The sequence below is a fragment of the Anser brachyrhynchus genome, assembly GCF_964034855.1.
Source record: "Anser brachyrhynchus genome assembly, chromosome: W".
NCBI lineage: Eukaryota > Metazoa > Chordata > Aves > Anseriformes > Anatidae > Anser > Anser brachyrhynchus.
This window is the reverse complement of record NC_137704.1, coordinates 18,212,565-18,235,991: the sequence shown is the minus strand read 5'-3', so window position 1 is coordinate 18,235,991 and position 23,427 is coordinate 18,212,565. Positions and strand designations below refer to the sequence as shown.

At 45.7% G+C, this 23,427-nt stretch overlaps 1 protein-coding gene and 1 long non-coding RNA gene across 21 annotated transcripts in view; one reads left to right on the top strand and one right to left on the bottom strand.

Annotated features, from left to right (window-relative positions):
- Positions 1-23,427, top strand: part of LOC308184728 (transcription factor RFX3-like) — a 248,621-nt gene that overhangs the window by 129,369 nt on the left and 95,825 nt on the right. The gene's annotated exons all lie outside the window — the stretch shown is intronic.
- On the bottom strand, positions 6,530-23,416 carry LOC308184860. Of its 2 annotated transcripts, XR_013942964.1 has the most exons (5): positions 20,727-23,416; positions 11,294-11,406; positions 10,381-10,496; positions 9,668-9,751; positions 6,530-9,540 (listed from the first exon to the last, which is right to left on the bottom strand). It is a non-coding gene; the product is annotated as an uncharacterized lncRNA (long non-coding RNA). The 2 variants fall into 2 exon arrangements; XR_013942965.1 differs by lacking the exon at positions 9,668-9,751 and having other exon boundaries at positions 20,727-23,397.

The window sequence follows — 23,427 nt, the reverse complement described above, 5'->3', positions numbered from 1 at the left end:
AAAAATGCATTAGCGATATCAATTGTGGCATACCACTTGGCTGCCTTTGATTCCAGTTCATACTGGAGTTCTAGCATGTCCGGCACTGCAGCACTCAGTGGTGGCGTGACTTCGTTCAGGCCACGATAGTCCACTGTTAGTCTCCACTCACCATTAGACTTTCGCACTGGCCTTATGGGACTATTAAAAGGTGAATGAGTCTTGCTGATCACTCCTTGGCTCTCCAGTTGACGAATTAGCTTATGGATGGGACTCAGGGAGTCTCGGTTGGTGCGATATTGCCGCCGGTGCACAGTTGTGGTAGCGATCGGCACTTGCTGTTCTTCGACCCTCAGCAACCCCACAACAGAAGGGTCCTCTGAGAGACCGGGCAAGGTAGACAACTGTTTAATGTCCTCTGTCTCCAAGGCAGCTATGCCAAAAGCCCAGCGGAACCCTTTTGGGTCCTTGAAATATCCTCTTCTAAGGTTGTCTATGCCAAGGATGCATGGATGTTGTGGTTTAACCTGGCTGGCAGCTAAACACCACACAGCCATTCGCTCACCCTCCCCCCTCCCTCTCTGGGATGGGGGAGAGAAACGGGAAAGTGAAGCCTGTGAGTTGAGATAAAGACAGTTTATTAAGACAGGAATATAATAATAACAATAATAATAATAATAGTGATAATGATAATAGTATTAACAATAATAATGTGTAAGAAAACAAGTGATGCACAATGCAATTGCTCACCACCCGCTGACCGATGCCCAGCCTATTCCCGAGCAGCCGGCCCCCCACCCCGGCCAGCCACCCCTATATATTGTTTAGCATGACGTCAGATGGTATGGAATACCCCTTTGGCCAGTTTGGGTCAGCTGTCCTGGCTCTGTCCCCTCCCAGCTCCTGCTGCACCCCCAGCCTGCTCGCTGGCAGGACAGAGCGAGAAGCCGAAAAGTCCTTGGCCTGGTGTAAGCACTGCTCTGCAACAATTAAAACATCAGCATGTTATCAGCGCTCTTCTCATCCTAATCCAAAACATAGCACCCTACCAGCTACTATGAGGGAAAATTAATTCTGTCCTAACTGGAACCAGGACAATGGAGCATCGGGGTCAGTCACAATACGGTGCTTTTGCCACTCATTACCGGTTAGACTCACTTCAGCCTCCAATACAGTTAACTGCTGGGATCCCCCCGTCACACCATAAATACAGATGGGCTCTGGCCCTTTATAGCTTGATGGCATTAGAGTACATTGTGCACCGGTGTCTACTAAAGCCTTATACTTCTGTGCGTCTGACGTGCCAGGCCATCGAATCCACACAGTCCAATAAACTCGATTGTCCCTTTCCTCCCCCTGGCTGGAGGCAGGGCCCCTCTAGTCCTGGTCAGAATCTTCGTTTCTGTGTTTAAAGGACTGCCTGCTGGAAGTTGGAGCAGCAAGCTTCTCAGAGAACCCCTTTTTCCCAATTGTTTTCTTTTGCAATTCACGTACCCGTGCCTCTAGGGTCGCAGCAGATTTTCCATCCCATTTTCTCATGTCCTCTCCATGGTCACGTAGGTAAAACCACAGGGTGGCGCAGTGTGTGTGCCCACCATATTGTCTTCCTTGCATAGATGAACGTTTACCCCTAATAGCTGAGACACTGGTTTGTACAGGTGGGGAGGAAAATAATCTCTCTTCAAGTTGGTGGATCTTTTCAGAAAGTTTCTCCAAAGTATTCTCTTTTAGCTGGTGGACACTGGTTCGTTCAGGTGGAGGGGAAGATAAATTCTCTTTAAATTGGTGGACCTCTTCAGAGAGTTTCTCCACAGCCGAGACACAGGCCTGTAGGGAAGAGGAGAGATTTACTTCATACTGCCGGAGTTGTTTAGCCACTTCATCCACTGTGGGTTCCTCATCCTCTTTCCAGGTTATTATTGCCAATGAGCTGGCATATGATGATGGTGCACTCCGTACAAACTTCCGCCACATGGGTTGTGTACACTGGACTTCATCTGGATCTGTGGATGTTTGTGCGTCGTCTAGGTCCTTATAAATTACTTCCCGTACGGCCAATTCCCTCAGGTACTGAATTCCCTTCTCCATGGTGGTCCATTTGCCTGGTAGACATACAAGTTCTTCCTTGAAGGGATACCTTTCCTGCACAGCTGACAGGAGACGCCTCCAGAGGCTGCGAGATCGTGCTCCATCTCCAATTGCTTTGTCAATGCATGCGTCCCTAGCAAGGGATCCCAGCCGCCTGGCTTCCTTGTCTTCTAATTCCACACAATTGGCTACGGTGTCCCAGCACCGGAGCAGCCAGGTGACAAGCTGCTCACCTATACAGCAACCAAAATCTTTTCGCACATCTCGTAGCTCACGCTGGTATAGAGTCCGGGTAGTTACTGTTGATTTTTCGACATCCCCATCCTCATCTTCAGTCTCCTGCACCTTTGATGGCCCAGCCTCGTCTTCACTATGCCCAGACCTAGCAGAAGACTGTCTGCGTTCTAAACGACCTGAGTCTCTATACCATTTTTTCACCTTGTCTACAGGGTCAACTTGCACTGCTACAGCTCGTTTCTCTGACCCAGCCACAGGGTCTGCCACAGGGGTTGGAATACCCTCTGCGGGGGCAACTTGCACTGCTACAGCTCGTTTCTCTAACCCAGACACAGGGTCTGCCACAGGGGTTGGAATACCCTCTGCGGGGTCAACTTGCACTGCTACAGCTTGTTTCTCTGACCCAGCCACAGGAGTGGGAGCAGCTGCAGGAGCTGGAGCTGCTGCAGGGGCTGGAGTGGCTGCGGGAGCTGGAGCTGGAGCAGCTGCAGGAGCTGGAGCGGCTGCAGGAGCTGGAACTGGAGTGGCTGCAGGAACTGGAACTGGAGCGGCTGCAGGAGCTGGAGCTGGAGCGGCTGCAGGAGCTGGAACTGGAGCAGCTACGGGAGCTGGAACTGGAACGGCTGCAGGATCTGGAACTGGAGCGGCTGCAGGAGCTGGAGCAGCTGCAGGAGCTGGAACTGGAGCGGCTGCAGGAGCTGTTGCTAGGTTGCTAGTAGCATCAATTGCAGCTCGATAGGCACAAGCCAGACCCCAGCACGCTACAGTGATTTGTGTCACTTTGGAACTGCCAGAGTCATGACACCTTTTTTTCAAGCATTCTGCCAGCTTTTTAGGATTTTGCAGTTGTTCAGGGGTGAATGTCCAAAACACTGGAGGTGACCACTGCTCTAGAAACCTGCCCATATCCTCCCACACTCCCTGCCACTCGCAACTATCCCGCCTCAAGACAGATCTCCGGATGAGATTCCTAAGTAGTTGTTTAACCCTCCACAAAACCTGAAGCGCATTCAGGAGACATAACAACAAGAGCAGGCTGGTCTGAGTATCCCAAGGATATTCAACATCTCGGAGAACCACCGTAACTAGCTCGGGGGATAAGAGGGTGGTGGTGAAGGAGAAAGGGAGAGTGAACAGGTAGGGAAACACGTCTTCCCCTGTCCCCTTCACAGATTGGCTCCCTAACGAAAAAAGGCAATAGGTGTAATTGCTAATAATTTCCGAGATATGGGTTCCAAAGTATAGAGTCGACGTCAGTGCTGAGTACAAATACCAGGTTAGAGTCATGACCAGAAATCTCATCATTTCATAAGCCATTGTTACACCGCACAGTACCATAACAATCTTAAACCAGGGCCCAGAAAGGATAAACAGTGCAACAGGGAGCACATACAGAAAGTAACGTGCTATAAAACTCAATTTGGAAAACAGGCACAGCAGACTGGAGATTAAGGCAATCAACATGGTGACTAGCAACTATTAAGCAGGTCCAATACTTATACCAATTTTAGTTTAACACACTCAGGTCAAATCTGTCGATATCTCAACCCTTCGAGCCCCACGTTGGGCGCCAAAAGGACTGTTGTGGTTTAACCCGGCTGGCAGCTAAACACCACACAGCCGTTCGCTCACCCTCCCCCCTCCCTCTCTGGGATGGGGGAGAGAAACGGGAAAGTGAAGCCGGTGAGTTGAGATAAAGACAGTTTATTAAGACAGGAATATAATAATAACAATAATAATAATGATAGTGATAATGATAATAGTATTAACAATGTGTAAGAAAACAAGTGATGCACAATGCAATTGCTCACCACCCGCTGACCGATGCCCAGCCTATCCCCGAGCAGCCGGCCCCCCCACCCCGGCCAGCCACCCCTATATATTGTTTAGCATGACGTCAGATGGTATGGAATACCCCTTTGGCCAGTTTGGGTCAGCTGTCCTGGGCCTGTCCCCTCCCAGATCCTGATGCACCCCTAGCCTGCTCGCTGGCAGGACAGAGCGAGAAGCTGAAAAGTCCTTGGCCTGGTGTAAGCACTGCTCTGCAACAATTAAAACATCAGCATGTTATCAGCGCTCTTCTCATCCTAATCCAAAACATACCACCCTACCAGCTACTAGGAGGAAAATTAACTCTGTCCTAACTGGCACCAGGACAGTGGGTAAGGAATTGGCTGGATGGTCAACGACTCAGTGTCCAGGTGGAGATCAGTTGGAGGGAAGGGATGCCATCCAGAGGGACCTGGACAGGCTTGAGAGGTGGGCCTGTGCGAACCTCATGAAGTTCAACAAGGCCAAGTGCAAGGTACTGCATCTGGGCCGGGGCAATCCCAAGCACAAATACAGGCTGGGCAGAGAATGGACTGAAAGCAGCCCTGAAGAGAAGGACCTGGGGGTGTTGGTGGATGAGAAGCTCAACATGAGCCGGCAGTGTGTGCTTGCAGCCCAGAAAGCCAATTGTATCCTGGGCTGCATCAAAAGAAGCGTGGCCAGCAGGTCGAGGGAGGTGATTCTCCCCCTCTACTCTGCTCTCGTAAGACCCCACCTGGAGTACCGTGTCCAGCTCTGGGGCCCCCAATATAAGAAGTACGTGGACCTGTTAAAATGAGTCCAGAGGAGGGCCACGAAGATGACCAAGGGGCTGGAGCACCTCTCCTATGAAGACAGGCTGAAGGAGTTGGGGTTGTTCAGCCTGGAGAAGAGAAGGCTCCGGGGAGACCTTATAGCGACATTCCTGTACCCAAGGGGAGGCCTACAGGAAAGCTGGGGAGGGACTCTTTGTCAGGGAGTGGAGTGATAGGACAAGGGGGAATGGCTCTAAACTAAAAAAGGGTAGATTTAGATTAGACATTAGGAAGAAGTTCTTTACTCTGAGGGTGGTGAGGCACTGGAAGAGGTTGCCCAGAGAGGTTGTGGATGCCCCATCCCTGGAAGAGTTCAAGGCCAGGTTGGATGGGGCTTTGTGCAACCTGGTCTAGTGGGAGTTTCCCTGCCCAGGGCGGGGTGTGTGTGGGGGAGGGGGGGCTGGAATTAGATGATCTTTAAGGTCCCTTCCGACCCAAATCATTTTGTGATTCTATGATTCATAATTTTTCATAACTGCATTACTATTACTTCTACTTATATTCTAATATACCTCTTGGAGTACATTTGCTTTTTCTTTTTTTTTCTTAAGCACCTCCCCTCAAAACCCCCAACAACAACAACAACAACAAAAAAACTGATTCAGCAAAATATTTAAGCATTGGGCTCTTAAAATACATTTAACTGCTTGTCTTTGAGTACTTGCTCAAAGTTCATCCCTACTAAATTAAGAATTGGCTGATATGATTTTGCTGAATTAGGACTTTTATACACATCTCTCTCTATAACTTGAATCTTTATTACAGAATCACATAATCACAGAAGGGTTGAGGTTTGAAGGGACCTCTGGAGATCATCTCGTTCAACCCCCCTGTTCAAGCAGGGCCACCTAGGGCAGCTTGCCCAGGACCATGTCTAGGCGGCTTTTGAAGATCTTCAAGGAGGGAGACTCCACAACTTCTCTGGGCAACCTGTTCCGGTCATCCTCACAGTAAAGAAGTGTTTCCTAATGTTCAGACAGAACCTCCTTTGTTTCAGTTTGTGCTTATTGCTTCTTGATATTTCACTGGACAAAAGAGCCTGGTTCTGTCTTTATACCCTGAGATATTTTTTACGTATGAGACTTCTCCCGAGCCTTCTTTTCTCTGTGCTACACAGTCCCAACTCCCTCAGCCAACTAGACTTCATGCCACTGACCACCACCCTCTGGGCCTGGCAGTTCAGCCAGTTTTCAGTCCACCTCACTGTCTGCTCATCCAGCCCATACTTTTAACAGCTTCTCTATGAGGATCTACTGGAAGACAGAAGTCATTCTTTATAGAAAGCAATTATGTAATTTCTTTACTGTTTTTAGTGAAATGAGATACATATTTAATTTTGATGCTTGGATATAGTTAAGCCTTCTAGGAGGCTTAGTCTAGTTAACTTTCTAAGCTTTGCTTAAAAATTTTAAAAGCTAGATAGAGTTTATATGACTTTTACTTTGCTATTTCTTAGCTTTTCAGATGAAAGATGGAGATTAGCTAGTGCTATGCAGATGTTTGTTTTAAACAAATAGGTTCTAAACATAGTGGTCTAATATGCATTGAACTTGATTCATATGAACTACTGAGCACTGTGACAGAATGAGGATTTTTAACCAGTTAGTGGCACAAAGCATATGTTATGTTATTTTGATTCTAATCATGTTATGATATTTCGATTCTAATCACTAAATTCAGTGACCTGCAAGGGTGAGGTCTTCTACATTTTAATTTCTACTGCAAACATAAATAATCAAGAAGGTTTTAGTGTTGATACACAAGCAAGAGTCTGCAGTTATTACTTTTTTCTGCAAACTTACATATAAGCAATAAACGTAGATGTTTTATTTACTGTGCATCTTTTCTGTAGTTATTTCAGTCTTCATCATGTGGTAACACTAGCCTTTATTTCCTTGCTTGATAATACCTTCTACAAAGTAATGCTTGCAAATATTTTCCTGAGTTGCTTCTTACAACATTGCTAGCGGAGGCAGCCAACAGATGCAGCACTTTGCTCAGCAGGTTACACAGAAGGGGGCCAGAAACTTTGCAGAGAATTGCATCCATGTCCTAAGCAATGCTGTTAATGCATTGCAGGGCACCACCTCCAGCTGTTGGAGCAACTATCCCTACAATATCAGAGGCCTCAATCCAGACCAAACTCCCAAGGGAGGATGCAGCTCTCAGGGTACAAGGAGTGCCTGGGGTCTCTCACTGAGGCTGGGGCAGAGGGAGACAGTCTCCTTCCCTGCAGAAGGTGTGCAGCAGTACAGGATCTGTGCTGCCGAGGAGGTGCGGGAGGAGGTCAGCAGATTGTGTAGTGCCAGAGGTGATAAGAAAGAGATTGAACGGTTCATCTCCAAGACCCCGCAGCCTGAACCCCCAGCTGTATTGAAGGAGGATTGGGTGGTCTGTGCTTATTGAGTTAGAATCATAGAATCATTAAGGGGACTAACTACTATTAACTACTCTTTCTGAGAAGAAATTTCTCCTAATTTCCAACCTAAAGGGTTGGAAATGGCGAAGACTGGAAGCTTGTGACTTCTGACAACAGGAAGAAGGCTCCCGCTCCACCTGCATATCTCCAACTAAAGAACAGGTTTGGCACCTTCAGAGCAGATGAGGGTCTGGGAACTCTGTCCAGTGAAGCATCCAAGCTAACTAAGCCTGAGCCATGCAGCAGTACCAGAAGGAAGTGGCAAGTGATAACAACGGGAAACTCTGTGCTGTAGGGGATGGGGGACCACATGTGCTGACCTGACCTGCTGTGTTGAGAGGTTTACTATTTTCTGGGGGCTTGGATCTGGGATGTTGTAGAGATATTGCAGAGGTTTGTCCGGCCCTCGGACTATTACCCCTTATGAATCGTCACCGACAATACTGCCAGGGGAGACCTGGAGTCATAGCCAGTGTGACTACATGCACCTGGAGGCAATGGAACAAGGTCATGGGGGGCTCAGGCAATATCCTCCTTGATCCTTCCAGTGAGAAGGAAGGGTTTGAGGAGGAATGGGAGGATCCTGTGGGTCAACAGTTGGTTGCCCAGCTGGTGATGACAATAGGGATTTGTTTTTTATGACCGTGGGGATGTCTCTTTAAGAATCAAAGACTGCTAAAGAGATGGGATCCACCTGACCAAGTGGGGCAAAAGCATCTTTACCAGCAGGCTGGCCAACCTGGTGAGGAGAGCTTTAAACTAGAAATGACAAGGAAGGCCCACAATCAAATGAGGAAGTGGTGGAATGGGTTGACAAGGAACGGGTGCAGGGTGTTATGGAAAAGAGAGAGCTTGTAATCAGAAAAACAGGGCTGAAGGGGAGACACTCTGCTGGATGCAATTCTTACAAACAAGGAAGAACTGTGGTTGGAGCATCCTGGAAGGTTGTGAGCAGCCTGGGCTGCATTGACCGTGAGATGGTGGAGCTGAGAATCCTGAGAGGAGGGAGCAATGCAAATGGAGGATCACAACTCTAAATTTCAGGAGAGCAGACTTTGGCCTGTGCAGGGACCTGTTTGGAAGAATCCCACGGGGGAGAGTCCTGGAGAGCAGAGGAGGGTCCAGGGATATTCAAGAATCACCTCCTCCATGCTCAAGAATGGTCCATCCCAGTGAGCAGGAAATCGAGCAAAGGTGGCAGGAAGCCTGTGTGGATGAACAAGGAGCTCCTGACTAAACTCAAACATAAAAAGGAAGCATATGGGAGCCGGAAAAAGGGGCAAGCGACCCAGGAGGAATACAGAGACACTGTCTGAGAGTACAGAGATGGGGTTAGGAAAACCAAAGCCCACCTGGAGTTGAAACTGGCGAGGGATATGAAGGGCAACATTAAGAGCTTCTACGGGTACATCAGCAGCAAAATGAAGACCAGGGAAAATGTGGGCCTGCTGCTGAATGGAGCAGGGATCCTGAAGACCAAGGACATGGGAAAGGATGAGGTACTGAATGCCTTCTTCACCTCAGTCTTTACTGGTAAGGACTGCTTTCAGGAACCCCAGGACCCTGAGGCCAGAGGGAAAGTCTGGTCTGGGAAAGTTTTTTTATATGTAATGCTAAGGTCTACTGAAGTCAGTGGAAAGACTGTCTGACATTAGTGGACTCAGACTCAGGACCATAGTGCATTCTCATCTGTCAGGTAGACTAGTGCCAGTGTGTAAAGGAACCCATTTTTATCTTAAAATTAATAAAAACTTAGACTTTGCAGTGACAAAAGCATCTTTCATAGGGAAATATATTCCAAAAACTTCTGGAGAGTTCCCTAAATGCAGTGAAATATCCAGTCTCCTTTTCTTTAAATACAGTGCTTACATCAACTCCAGTACACCTTCCTACTCAACAGAATTAAGGAAAGATGACACATGCTACATTTATATCCTTCGAAATCATTCCCAAAAGTTTCACGTGATGCACAAAAACACCACCACATAAAACAAACCAAACCAAAATTCTTATGAGGTGTTATCTGTGTTTAACTTACTAGGAATAGGTCTAAGGACATCAGGAATGAGAATCTCCACCAAAGCCTGGTACATCACATGGTCACAATTACAAATCCATTTCAGAATAGACTCATTTTTGCACAGAGCAATCAGTTTTCCTTTTGGAAGTCGACTTTCTATTTCAGTCAGGTTGCTGGCGTGAATAAAAGTAACAAATTAATAAGTGAAAATGCATTTACATACAGATAAGTACAATGGACTTTGCTTATTTAATAAAAACTTTATAAAAGTCTCAGTTACATCCAATTGAACCTCTTTACCTTGTTCATATGAAACTGGGGAAAAATGGCCTCCAAAGTTCAGCTCCAGCCCATAAATTATGCAGAGGTAGCATAAAAATGGTCCTTGGAATTTAAAAGAACGGGACAGTATACTGTGTAAAGATACTTTGACTATAGTCATCCAAACAAAGGAAAAAATGGAAGATGTATACAGTCATTTCAAGGCTTTGATTTGACACCTGCTGTTATATTATGATGATAGAGTAAAGAGAGACATTTACTGGCCTTGGTTAGTAAATCATGAGATCTGGAAACATGAATAAAACAACTAGTTTTGGAAGAGTCAGGAAGCTAAGTGAGGTTTGTCTTGCTGACATCATTTAGAATAGAATAGAATAGTTTAGTTTCTTCTGATCAGGGGTATTTTTACTGTCAACGATGGCCTCATGTCTTTGTTCTTTTCCTTATCTTACTAACATCTACTTTTTCCTGTCCATTATTTTTTTTTTTGGGGGGGGGGGGGGGGGGGGCGGCGGCAGCGGCGGCGGTGGCGGCGGCGGTGGCGGTGGTTTCAGTGTTCCAACCCCCCCCAGCCAACACTTGCTGAAATGTATCCTCTAACATCATCCACGTTTCCATCATCATGTTCTCCTAAAGTACCCTCTATTAAACAGGGCTGTTTATTAAATTATAAATAATAGTAAACAATATAATAATAAATTATTATTTATTTAAGAGAGACATATACTGACCTTGCTTCAATAATACCAGTGCCATCAGCTGGAGCAGAAGGAGAATAGCGCCAGAAAGTTTGCCACAATTTTTCTATCAGGCTAAACTGAAGATTCACAACAACATCCACTATTGCCTAAAACAATATAAAACAAGTGCAGATAGTCTTCTGCCATTTTTCTCCTCCAGCTCCTTCCAGTGGTATAGCTCTCCCCTCCCCTTAGTCATTTTTCAGAAAAAGTGATAAAAAATTAGATTTATAAATAAACAATGTATTTTAATAGCTTTTTAGCGATGAATTTTACTAGTGTGCACAGACTCAGATCAGTCCAAGTGAAAATAGAAAGAATTCTCCAGAAAAGAGCTTAAGGAAACATATCAGGTGACTTCACCTAAACAGAACTTTTAACACTATTAAAAACACGTAGGAAAATTGCTATTTCATTAATTTTTTTACTTCATTAAATTTTTTCAGGCACCTTCAACAATAATTTTAAGACATTATTTAATATGAAATGTTAACAACCTTAAACAACTTGTTTCTTTAAAACTTGAAGAAAATAGCGAGCTTGTTTTTAACATAAATGCTAGAAACAATAATTTAATCTGATTTCAACCCCTATAAACAAAAGCAAAGCTCTGCATATATCTAAAGTGTAATTTATCTAAAAATCTCCAAATATATGCATTATTATATTCCAGTCTCAGTATTCTATTACACATTTTTTTCTTTCCTGGTAAAGAGAAATTTCAGAGAAATCGTTTTTCCAATTTCATTTTTAATGAAATAAGCAAACTATTTGGTTAGCACATCAGATATCAATAGCCTGCCTGTAGTATGTTTTGTGTCAGTCATCCAGTTGTACTGATTCTCACTAGAAGACATGAATTTTCAATGAAGAATGATTTATGTGAATGCCTTTTTTCCCTTACCTCACAGTGCTCTCGATAAAGACTTTGCAATGATTTTATGTCTTCAAGAGCAGTACCATCTGGTAGAGAAGATATTTCAACTTCTCCAAACTCTGGAAGTATTCGAGATGTATCTGTTTCCATGACAACATAACAGAAGAAAACCATTGTGAATGGTGCCAACTACAGCTCAATTAGAAAAGATTTAAGAATGATGTAAATATATAAAGTCTAGAAGGTCATAATGCCCAAAGAGGAATGTCTTTCATATTTAATATATTTTAATGTTGCAAAAAAAAATTGTTAACAAACCAGCTAGCTATTTTTTTTTAAACAAAAGGAGATATTAAGTTATTCTTGGCAGGTAGCAGATTAAAATGATTTCACACATATATTGTATCTGTATATAAAAAAAAAGCTAAGATATCAAAGAATATGACAGGATAAAGCAGAATATAAGAGGTTAATACTATTAAATGTTTTTTTGTTTTTATCAGTTGAATAGTTTTTGTATTGTCATGAATGTAAGGGTTTCCTAGACTCAGCAGCATATATTTATTTGAAATTTACAAGACTTTCAACTATAGCCAACATGTACGTTTACTATTGCTCACAAATGTTTCTAAGAGATACACTAGTATGGGGCCAAGTGGGGGAATATATTGTCAACCAGGGAGAACGTGGAAGGAAAAATTCAAAAACGTGAACTATAGCCTAAGGTTCCCAATGATTTCAGTAACAGCAAGGCTAGGCCAAAGAATGTGGATCTTCAAAATATCAATGTATGAACTCAAAACTAAGTGTACAATTATTGCAATAAGATATTTAATAGGCTTTTTTACTTTAGCAAATTACTAAATTACCATTTGTTTCCACAGATGGGAAATCAATAAGATCAGTTACATCAACAAATGCAATATATATATAATATAATCCCATTTTATGTGCAGGTGGCAGAACACTGGAACAGGTTACACAGAGAGGTTGTGGAGTCTCTCTCCTTGAGGATATTCAAAAGCCTCCTAGACATGGGAAGGCTGGACACCCCACCCCCCCCACCCCCCCCCACCCCCCCCCCGCCCCACCATGGGCAGGGACACCTCCCACACTAGGCTAGGTTGCTCAAAGCCCCATCCAACCTGGCCTTGAACACTTCCAGGGATGTGGCATCCACAACTTCTCTGGGCAGCCTGTTCCAGTGCCTCACCACCCTCATAGTAAAGAATTTCATCCTTATATCTAATCTAAATCTACCCTTTTTTAGTTTAAAACCTGTTGTGGTTTAACCTGGCAGGCAGCTAAGCACCAAACAGCCATACACTCACTCCCCCCCCCCCCTCCCCCCCCCCCCCCCCCCCACTGGGATAGGGGAGAGAATTGAAAATAAAAATCACAAAACTTGTGGGTTGAGATAAAGACAGTTACATAGAACAGAAAAGGAAGAGAAAATAATCCTGAGACTACTACTACTACTATACATAAATGTATATACAACAGGTGATGCAAAATGTAATTGCTCACCACCTGCCGACCAATGCCCAGTAACTCCCCGAGCAGAGATCTCCCCCCCACCCAACCTTCCCAGTTTTTATCGTTCAGTATGACACCATATGGTATGGAATATCCCTTTTGGCCAGTTTGGGTCAGCTGTCCTGGCTCTGTCCCCACCCAGCTTCTTGTGCACCCCCAGCCTTCTCGCTGGCATAAGAAGCTGAAAAGCCCTTGCCTCTGTGTAAGCACTGCTCTTCAACAACTAAAACATCGGTGTGTTATCAACATTATTTTTCTCCTAAATCCAAAACATGGCACATACCAGTGGCTATGAAGAAAATGAATTCTATCCCAACCGAAACCAGGACAAGATCCACCCCTTATTCCATACCCTTTACATCATGCTCGGGTCCCACTTTCCAATGCATCCCAATTAATCACCACTTTTCTGTCTTTTGATATATGCACACACAGATATCATTCCCTTAGTATATGGGCCGTCACTCTAAAATGTCTATGGAGTTCGTTTAGTCCATGACTCCGGGTTCCATCTGTCATAACAATCCTTCAGGGCAAGAGAGATGGGGTGTGGTGTTGAATTGTTGCATGCTGAGGCCAGCTCTGGCTCCATCACCGCTGCGCTTGTCTGGTTCTATCACTGCTGCACTTCGCTCAGTTCCATCAAAATACATTCTTCATTAATCTGGGTGACTCTTACTGTAATACTGCTGATGGGACATATAGCAACCATAGTAGTGATTACATGCAGTATTATACAGCAATTAACATAATACAATTCAAATCGTGGGCTATTCTTTCTCAACATCAAATCCCCTTGAGGTACACACCGGACCTCCCCATCCTTCTGCATTACCCACCAAGTGCACCCAGGTCCATGAGCAAAAGCAATCCCACAGACAGGTTTGCCTTTGCTCGAGGCAGGAATAACCCAGACTGTCTTCCACAGCATGTTCTTTATGTGCACTACAGGGATTTTATCCCCTTCTACAGTACGTATGAGATTTGATTGGGCAGGTCCGGCTCAGTTGGCAGATCCTCTAGTGTTGACTAACCAGGTGGCCTTTGCTAAATGCGCATCCCAATGTTTGAATGTCTCAGCCCATTGCATCTTTTGATTTTCCCGGAGGCTGGTGCATGATAGGGGATGTGACATACCTATTCAGTGTCATGCTCTTTGGCCCAGGTATCTATAAGGTTGTTTCGGAAATAAGTCCCATTGTCTGACTCAATTCTTTCTGGGGTGCCATGATGCCATAGGACTTGCTTCTCAAGGCCCAGGATAGTGTTCTGGGTGGTGGCATGGGGCGCGGGATATGTTTCCAGCCATCCGGTGGTTGCTTCCACCACTGTAAGCACATGGTGCTTGCCTTGGCAGGTTTGTGGGAGTATGATATAATCAGTCTGCCAGGCCTCCCCGTATTTATATTTCAGCCATCATCTTCCATACCAGGGAGGCTTTAAACGCTTGGCTTGTCTGTTTGCAGCACATGTTTCGCATTCATAGATAACCTGTGCAATGGTGCCCATGGCCAGGTCCACCCATCGATCATGAGCCCATCTGTATGTTGCATCTCTGCCTTGATGGCCTGAGGTGTCATGGGCTCACCAAGCCATAAATAATTCACCCTTATGTTGCCAGTCCAGATCCACCTCAGCCATTTCAATCTTAGCAGCCTGATCCACCTGCTGGTTGTTTTGATGTTCTCCAGTGGCCTGACTCTCAGGTACATGAGCATCTACATAGAATACTTTTACAACTAGGTTTTCTACCCGGGCGGCAATTTCTTGCCACAGTGCAGCAGCCCGGATGGGCTTGCCCCTGCGCTGCCAGTTGCTCTGCTTCCATTGCTGTAACCACCCCCACAGGGCATTTGCTACCATCCATGAATCACTACAGAGATAGAGCACTGGCCACTTTTCCCATTCAGCAACTTCTAAAGCCAGCAGGATGGCCTTCACTTCTGCAAATTGGCTCGATTCACCTTCTCCTTCAGCAGTTTCCGCAACTTGTCATGTAGGACTCCATACAGCAGCCTTCCACTTCCAATGCTTTCCCACAATACGGCAGGACCCATCAGTGAAGAGGGCACATTGCTTCTCATTTTCTGGTATCTTGTTATACAGCGGGGCCTCTTCAGCACGTGTCACCTCCTCCTCTGGTGATATTCCAAAATCTTTGCCTTCTGGCCAGTCCGTGATCACTTCCAAAATTCCTGGGCGACTGGAGTTTCCTATTCGAGCTTCTTGTGTGATCAGTGCAACCTACTTCCTCCACGTAGCATCAGTTGAACATCCAGCCCAGCACCGGCAGTCGAGGTGCCAAGAGGAGCTATGCTTCAGTACCAGCCACTTCTGAAGCAGCTCGAACCCCTTCATATGCTGCCAATATCTCTTTTTCAGTTGGAGTATAGCAGGTCTCAGATCCTCTGTATCCCTGACTCCAAAACCCTGGGGGTTGACCTTGACTCTCCCCTGATGTTTTCTGCCAGAGGCTCCAGGTGGGGCCATTCTCCCCAGCTGTGGTGTAGAGCACATTTTTTACCTCGTCCTGCATGGACTGCCTAAGGGCTACTGCATGAACTATCTCCCATTTAATTAGTTCAAAGGCATATCATTGCTTAGGGCCCCATTTGATATCATTCTTCTTACGGGTCACTTGATAGAGTGGGCTTACAATCAGACTGTAATTTGGAATGTGCATTCTCCAAAAACCCACAATGCCTAAGAAAGCTTGTGTTTCTTTTTGCTAGTTAGTGGAGACATAAATGTTATTTCGTTGATCACATCCACTGGGATCTGACGATGACCATCTATCTTGCCATTTTATTCCTGAAAAATGTATCTCATGTGCGGGTCCTTTGACCTTACTTTGTTTTATGGCAAAACTGGCTTTCAGAAGGATTTGGACTATTTTCTTCCCTTTCTCAAAAACTTCTTCTGCTGTGTTGCCCCACACGAGGACGTCATCAATGTACTGCAGGCGTTCAGGAGCTTCCCCCTGTTCCAGTGCACACTGGATCAGTCCATGGCAAACGGTAGGGATGTGTTTCCACCCCAAGGCAGTTGATTCCACATGTACTGGATGCCCCTCCAAGTAAAAGCAAACTGTGGCCTCCACTCTGCTGCTAAAGGGATGGAGAAAAATGCATTAGCGATATCAGTTGTGGCGTACCACTTGACTGCCTTTGATTCCAGTTTTATTGAAGTTCCAGCATGTCTGGCACTGCAGCACTCAGCAGTGGTGTGACTTCATTTAGGCCACAATAATCCACTGTTAGCCTCCACTCTCCAATAGACTTCTGCTCTGGCCATATGGGACTATGAAAGGGTAAGCGAGTTTTGGTGGTCACTCCTTGGCTCTCCAGTCAACGAATCAGCTTATGGATGGGAATCAGGGAGTCTCGGTTGGTGCGATGTTGCTGCTGGTACACCGTTGTGGTAACGGATTGGCACCTGTTTTTCTTTAACCCTGAGCAAGCCCTCAACAGAAGGGTCCTCTGAGAGACTGGGCAAGTTAGACACCTTTTTAATTTCTTCCGTCTCCAAGGCAACTATACCAAAAGCCCACCTGTACCCTTTTGGGTCCTCAAAGTACCCTCTCCTTAGGTGGTCTATGCCTAGGATGCACAGAGCCTCTGGGCCAGTCACAATGGGATGCTTTTGCCACTCATTCCCAGTTAGACTCACTTCGGCCTCCAATACAGTTAGCTGTTGGGATCCCCCTGTCACTCCAGAGATACAGATGAGTTCTGTCCCTTTATAGCTTGATGTCATTAGGGTATACTGTGCACCTGTGTCCCCTAGAGCCTTATACTTCTGTGGGTCTGACGTGCCAGGCCATCAAATCCACAGAGTCCAATAAAGTCCTTTTCCTCTACCTGTCTGGAGGCAGGGCCCCTCCAGTCCTGGTCATAGCATTCATTACTCTGTCTGGGGGACTGCTCACTGGAAACTGGATCAGTAGTTTTCCCAGAAGAACCCCCTTTTGCAATTCTTTTTCCTTACAACTCATGTGCCCGTGCCTCTATGGTCAAGGTAGATTTTCCATCCTGCTTCCTCATGTCCTCTCCATGGTCACGTAGGTAAAACCACAGGGTGGCACGGGGTGTGTACCCACTATATCCCATTTCTTGAGCAGAGGGACTCTCATTTCTAATAGCTGAGATACTGTTTCGTACATGTGGGGAGGAAGATATATTCTCTTTAAGTTGGTGGACCTCTTGGGAAAGTTTCTCCAAAGCATTCTTTGAGTTGATGAACTGCTTGAGAAAGTTTCTCCACAGCAGAGATGCAGTTCCATAGGGAAGAAGAGACTTTCTTCGTACTGCCAGTATTGTCCAGCCAATTCATTCACTGTGTGGTCCTTTCCATCTTTCCATGTCATTACTGCCAATGAGCTAGGGTACAACGATGGTGCACTCCATACAAATTTCCTCCACGTGGGTCGCGTGCACTGGACTTCATCTGGATCTTTGGATAGCTGTTCGTTGTCCAGGTCATCATAAATCACCTCCAGCACAAGTAATTCCCGCAGGTACTAGATACCTCTCTCCATAGTGTTCCACTTGCCTGGGTGACATATTACATCTTCCTTGAAGGGACACCTGTTCTTCGCGCCTGACTGGAGTCACTTACAGAGGCTGAGGACTTGTGCCCCCTTTCCAATCTCTTTATCAGTGCCCCCTTCCCTAGCGAGAGATCCCAGTTGCTCATCTTCTCTGTCCTCTAATTCCAGGCTACTGGCCCCATTATCTCAGCATCAGAGCAGCCAGGTGACAATGTGCTCAGTGGATGATGGATGAAATCTTTTTGCACATCTCACAGCTCACCCAGGAATAGGGATCAGGTGGTTAGTGCCACGTTTATGAGATCTGCCTCTTTCTCTTCCTGTTCCCGTGATGGCCCTGCTTCTGAATAGCCTGCCTCATCCTCTTCTTCCTCTGTCCCCTTCTTAGTAGGAGTTTCTTCCCTTGCTAAATGAGCTGACTTTCGCATCCTTTGTTTCGCCTTGTGTATAGGGGTGGCAGATACCAGCACGGGTTGGTTCTCTGGTTCAGCCACAGGACCTGTCACAGGGGTTGGAGTGGCCTGTTGCGAGGCTTGGAACAGATCCAGAGGCATATTCTTCCTCTTGAAGGTGCTGAATAGCATTGAAGAGTGTTTGATAGGCACAGGCAAAGACCCCAGCACAGTGCGGCAAGCTGTAAATCTCCGGCATTGCCAGGATATGAGCATACATTTTTAAAACATTCTATGAGTTTTTCAGGATTCTGTACTTGTTCAGGGGTGAATTCCAAAACCATTGGAAGTGGCAATCATGATAGATACCTGCCTATATCCTCCCACACACCTTGCCACCCATAACCATCCTGCCTCAGGGAAAATCTCTGGTTGGTATTTTTAAATAGATATACCATAACCATAGACAAAAGTTGAAACACGTAGGAAACATAGATCATGCTAGTTTCAACATCTCCAGAATATTCAAAGTTTTCCAAAGCTATTTTAACTTGTCTGGAGTAAAGGGTGTGCTTGTTAATAGCTTCCATAGTAAGGTTCCTGAAGTGCAAAAATGATGGCTATACTGAGTACAAATACCGTTTTACGTTCATTGTCGGTGTAATATGAGCACATACTATATACAAAGTGGCAAAACCTGGCTTTAGATATTGCTCACCATCTGCCGACCAATGCTCAGTCCCTCCCTGAGCAGAGGTCCCTCCCCCGCCCAACCTTCCCCATTTTTATTGTTCAGCATGATGTCATATGGCATGGAATATCCCTTTGTCCAGTTTGGGTCAGCTGTCCTGGCTCTGTCCCCACCCAGCTTCTTGTGCACCCCCAGCCTTCTCGCTGGCATAAGAAGCTGAAAAGCCCTTGCCTCTGTGTAAGCACTGCTCTTCAACAACTAAAACATCAGTGTGTTATCAACATTATTTTTCTCCTAAATCCAAAACATGGCACATACCAGCCACCGTGACGAAAATTAACTCTATCCTAGCTGAAACCAGAGCAAGACCATTATGCCTTGTCCTACCACTATACGCCTTTGTAAAAAGTCTCTCTCCATCTTTCTTATAGGCCCACTTTAAATATTGAAAGGCTGTAATAAGGTATCCCCGGAGCCTTCTCTTCTCTAGGCTAAACAACCCCAGGTCTCTCAGCCTGTCTTCATAGAAGAGGTGTTTCATCCCTCTGATCATTTTTGTAGCCCTCCTCTGGACCCACTCCAACAAGTCCATGTCTCTCTTGTGCTGGGGGCCTCAGAGCTGGATACAGTACTCCAGGTGGGGTCTCACAAGGGCAGAGGAGAGGGGGAGAATCCCCTCCCTCAACCTGCTGGCCACTCTTCTTTTTATGCAGCCAAGGATCCTGGGCAACCTGCTGTATGTGTCCCTGCTTGAGCAGTGGAGTTGGACCAGATAATCTCCAGAGCTCCCTTCCAACCTAAACCATTCTCTGTGATTTTGTGTGATTCTGTGTGAATTGGGAAGCCAGTGAAAATTACTAAGCTTTTAGGGTAGGATTTTCAGCCTGCATTTTTTTGTATAAAATGCTTCATGGAAATTGCATGGTAGATTTAAAATATATTGCAATGCTAATAGTCTTTTCACATTTTTCATTTTATGTCTGTATGATGCATATTAAATATTGCATGTCTTACAATATAGAATATTAAGCTCCTTTCAGTAACTTTTTTGTTCTGTTATCAGTGAGTGTTTTAAACAGGGCAACATAACTAAAAATAATTACTGTATTTGCATGACGATGTTCATGGCTGTATTGGGCTTATGTGGCAAGGTTTTGCCAGCAGGGGGCTGCAGGGTGGCCTCTGTGAGAAGAGACCAGGAGCTGCCCCCATGTTGAACACAGCCTGTTCCAGCTGGCTCCAAAAGGGACCCGCTGCAAGCCATACAGCAAAGCTGGTGGCACCTTTGTGAAAGCATAGTTAAGAAAGGTTTAAAAAAAAAAAAAAAAAAAAAAGAGAAAAACACTGCATGGCAGCTGTGTAAGAGAGGAGTGGAGTGAGAGAAACAACCCTGAAGACACCAATGTCAGTGAAGAAGAAGACGGAGGAGGTGCTCCAGGCGCTGAAGCAGAGGCTCCCCTGCAGCCCATGGAGAAGATCATGGTGAAACAGGCTGTCCTCTACAGCCCATGGAGGAACACATTGGAGCAGATATCCACCCTGCAGCCCGAGGAGGACCCCACACTGGAGCAGGTGGATATGGCCTGAAGGAGGCTGTAGCCTGTGGAGAGCCCATGCTGGAGCAGACCCCTGGCAGGAACTGCATCCTATGGATAAGAGCCCATGCAGGAGTAGGTTTTCTGGCAAGAACTGCAACCCATAGTGGACCCAGGCTAGAGCAGTCTGTTCCTGAATAACTGCGGCCCATGGGAAGGAACCATGTAGAAGCAGTTTGTGAAGGACTGCACCCCGTGGGAGGGACCTCTTGCTTGAGCAGGGGAAGAGTGTGAGGAGGAAGGAGCAGAAGAGATGAAGTGTTATGGACTGACCACAACCCCTATTCCCCCCCCCCCCCCCGCCCCGCCCCGCCCCGCCCCCGCACCGCTCAGGGGATGGAAGGCAGAAGAATCGGGAGTGAAGCTGAGCCTGGGAAGAATGGGGGGTAGGGGGAAGGTCGTTTTAGTTTTGGTTTTAGTTCTCACAATCATACTTTGTAATTAATTGGCAATAAATTAAATTAATCTTCCCCAAGCTGAGTCTGTTTTCCCCATGATGGCAGTTGGTAAGCAATCTCCCTGTCCTTTATCTTGACCCTCAAGCTTTTTCATTGCATTTTCTTCCACTGTTCTGCTGAGTAGGGGGAGTGAGAGAACAGCTTGATGGCACCTGGCGGCCAGACAAGGGTTAACCCGCCACAGTGGCGATAATGGATTTTATTTTATTTATACAACAGTATAACACATCTTTTCATACCTAAAAACTGTCGATGATGTTGACTTTGGGCAATTATAGTTTGTTCAGCAGATGTGCCTGTCTGTTGACCACTTCCTGTGAAGCCATCTGCAACTCCATCCACTTTTTGCACAGGCTTGTACCTACAAAAATATCAAATACAAAATTATCCGTTATGTTTACTTTTTCATGTGTGATATTACACTCTGTTCTGCCTTATTTCTCAGTCTCAAAATGCAGTTTTGCTAGTTTAGATACAAGTAAAAAATAACATCAGAAAAATTGTAGTAAGGAAAGCCAGAACATTGGCGATGCATTATAAAATTCATAAAGCTGATAGCACAGCACAACTACCAATTTCTAGTGGAATTTAGTTTAAAAACTAAGACCTAAAGCTCATTTATACTAAACAGAATCAAAATCTTTCCTTTTCCAAAGAACTTGCAGTCCCAGGAATCAAGTAGCTCAAAAATAAGTTTTCATCACCTTAAAAGGGGCCATACTACTCTTTGGAGACAAAGGAAATGAAATAATTTTTAAATGCAACAAACTTCTCATGAGCTCAGAAGGTCTGAGAAGACTACTCAGACTTAAACTCTTCATATGTTAACTCACAAAAGCTTTTATAAAGGATAAAAGGAACAAAAAGACTAGTAGGAATGCTGGCTTGGATGGTCAGATGCTAAGATCATCACACTGACAGGCTGAAGATCCAGCCTGCAATTCCCCACACATCTAAAAATTAATTCTGTCCCATTGCACTGTGCAGATTATAAAGCTTTGTACTAACTTTAGGATTGTCAACACATTCCACTCTGGAAACTCTCCTCTCAAGAAGCAGTTGAGTCAGCTCTGAGCATGTTCTCATTTTGATCTTACTAAACAGAGACTAGTAATGCTCCGTGTGACTACTTAGATTTTAGCTTATGAGAAAGCTCCCATAAGAATCAGGCATCCAAAATTCTGTTCCTGGATAACTGCGGCCCATTGGAAGGAACCATGTAGTAGCAGTTTGTGAAGGACTGCACCCTGTGGGAGGGACCTCTTGCTTGAGCAGGGGAAGAGTGTGAGGAGGAAGGAGCAGAAGAGATGAAGTGTTATGGACTGACCGCAACCCCAATCCCCCATCCCGCCCCCCCCCCCCCCCCCGCATCCTAAGACTACTGCTACTACTACTACTAAATGTAATTGCTCACCACCTGCCAACCAATGCCCAGATACTCCCCGAGCAGAGATCTCTTCAACTATAGCCAACATGTATTTTTACTATTGCTTACAAATGTTTCTAAGCAGTACACTAGTATCAGGCCAGCAGACGCTTGTTGAAATATTTCCTCTAACATCATCCATGCTTCCATCATCATGTTCTCCTAAAGTACCCCCTATTAAATAAGGCTGTTTATTAAATCACCTGTTTCTAAGAAACATATAGCACCATGTCTGGTAGCAGATGTTTGACTTGTCATCCATTGGAGACATTCACTGATGCCTCAGCTTAACAAAATAAATCAGGTATTCCTAAGGAGATTTCTTCAAACCATCTTAGATGTTTTTAGCTCAGGGCTGGGAATGATAAGGTTGAGTCCCTATGGATAAGGATCAGGGGGATGGCCAACAAGGTGGACATCCTGGTGGGTGTCTGTTATGTTATAGACTGCCAAATCAGGATGAAGAGATGGATGAAGCATTCTACAAGCAGCTGGTGAAGTCGTGCAATCACCAGTGCTTGTTCTTGTGGGGGACTTCAACTTCCCAGACATATGCTGGAAATACAATACAGCCCTGAGGAAGCAGTCTAGGAGGTTCCTGGAGTGGGTGGAAGATAGCTTCCTGACTCAGCTGGTTAGTGAGCCTACCAGGGGGGAAGTGCCCCGCTAGACCTGCTGTTCACGAACAGAGAAGGACTGGTGGGTGATGTGGTGGTCAGGAGCTGTCTCGGGCAGAGTGACTGCAAAATGGCAGCGTTCTCTATTCTTGGTGAAGTCAGGACGGGGGGTCAGTAAAGCTGCTTCCTTGGACTTCCCGAGGGCAGACTTTGAATTGTTCAGGTCGCTGGTAAGGAGGGTCCCTTGGGAGTCAGTCCTGAAGGGAAGAGGGGTCCAGGAAGGCTGGACGCTCCTCAAGAAGGAAGTCTTAAAGACATAGGAGCAGGCTGTCCCCGTATGCTGTAAGATGAGCCGGCAGGGAAGAAGACCGACATGGCTGAACAGGGAAATTCTGCTGAGTGTCTGGGAGAAAAAGAGAGTTTATGTCCAGTGGAAGAAAGGACACAAGTCAGGGAGAGTACAAGGAAGTTGCCAGCATATGCAGAGAGAAAATCACCCCTGCACCCTTAGTAACTTTGCAGATGACAACAAGTCGAGGGGGAAGGGGGGGGCAAGTGTCGATCTGCCGGAGGGTAGGAAGGCCCTGCAGAGGGACCTGGACAAGTTGGATCAATGGGCAGAGGCCAATGGGATGATGTTCAACATGCCTTGACAGGCAGACTCAGTTCATAAATATGTGGCTCCAAGACTGGTGCCACTGGCAGAACTTTGGGTCACGGGAAGGTCTACGTGACACCAGGCCTGCTGACACCAGATGGGACATACCTCTCTCAGAGGGGGGAAAGGATTTTTGCACAGGAGTTAGCAGGGCTGATTGATTGGGCTTTAAACTAGAGTTGAAGGGGGAAAGGGATAAAACCAGGCCTGCTGGTGATAAGCTATGGGAGGGCATGACA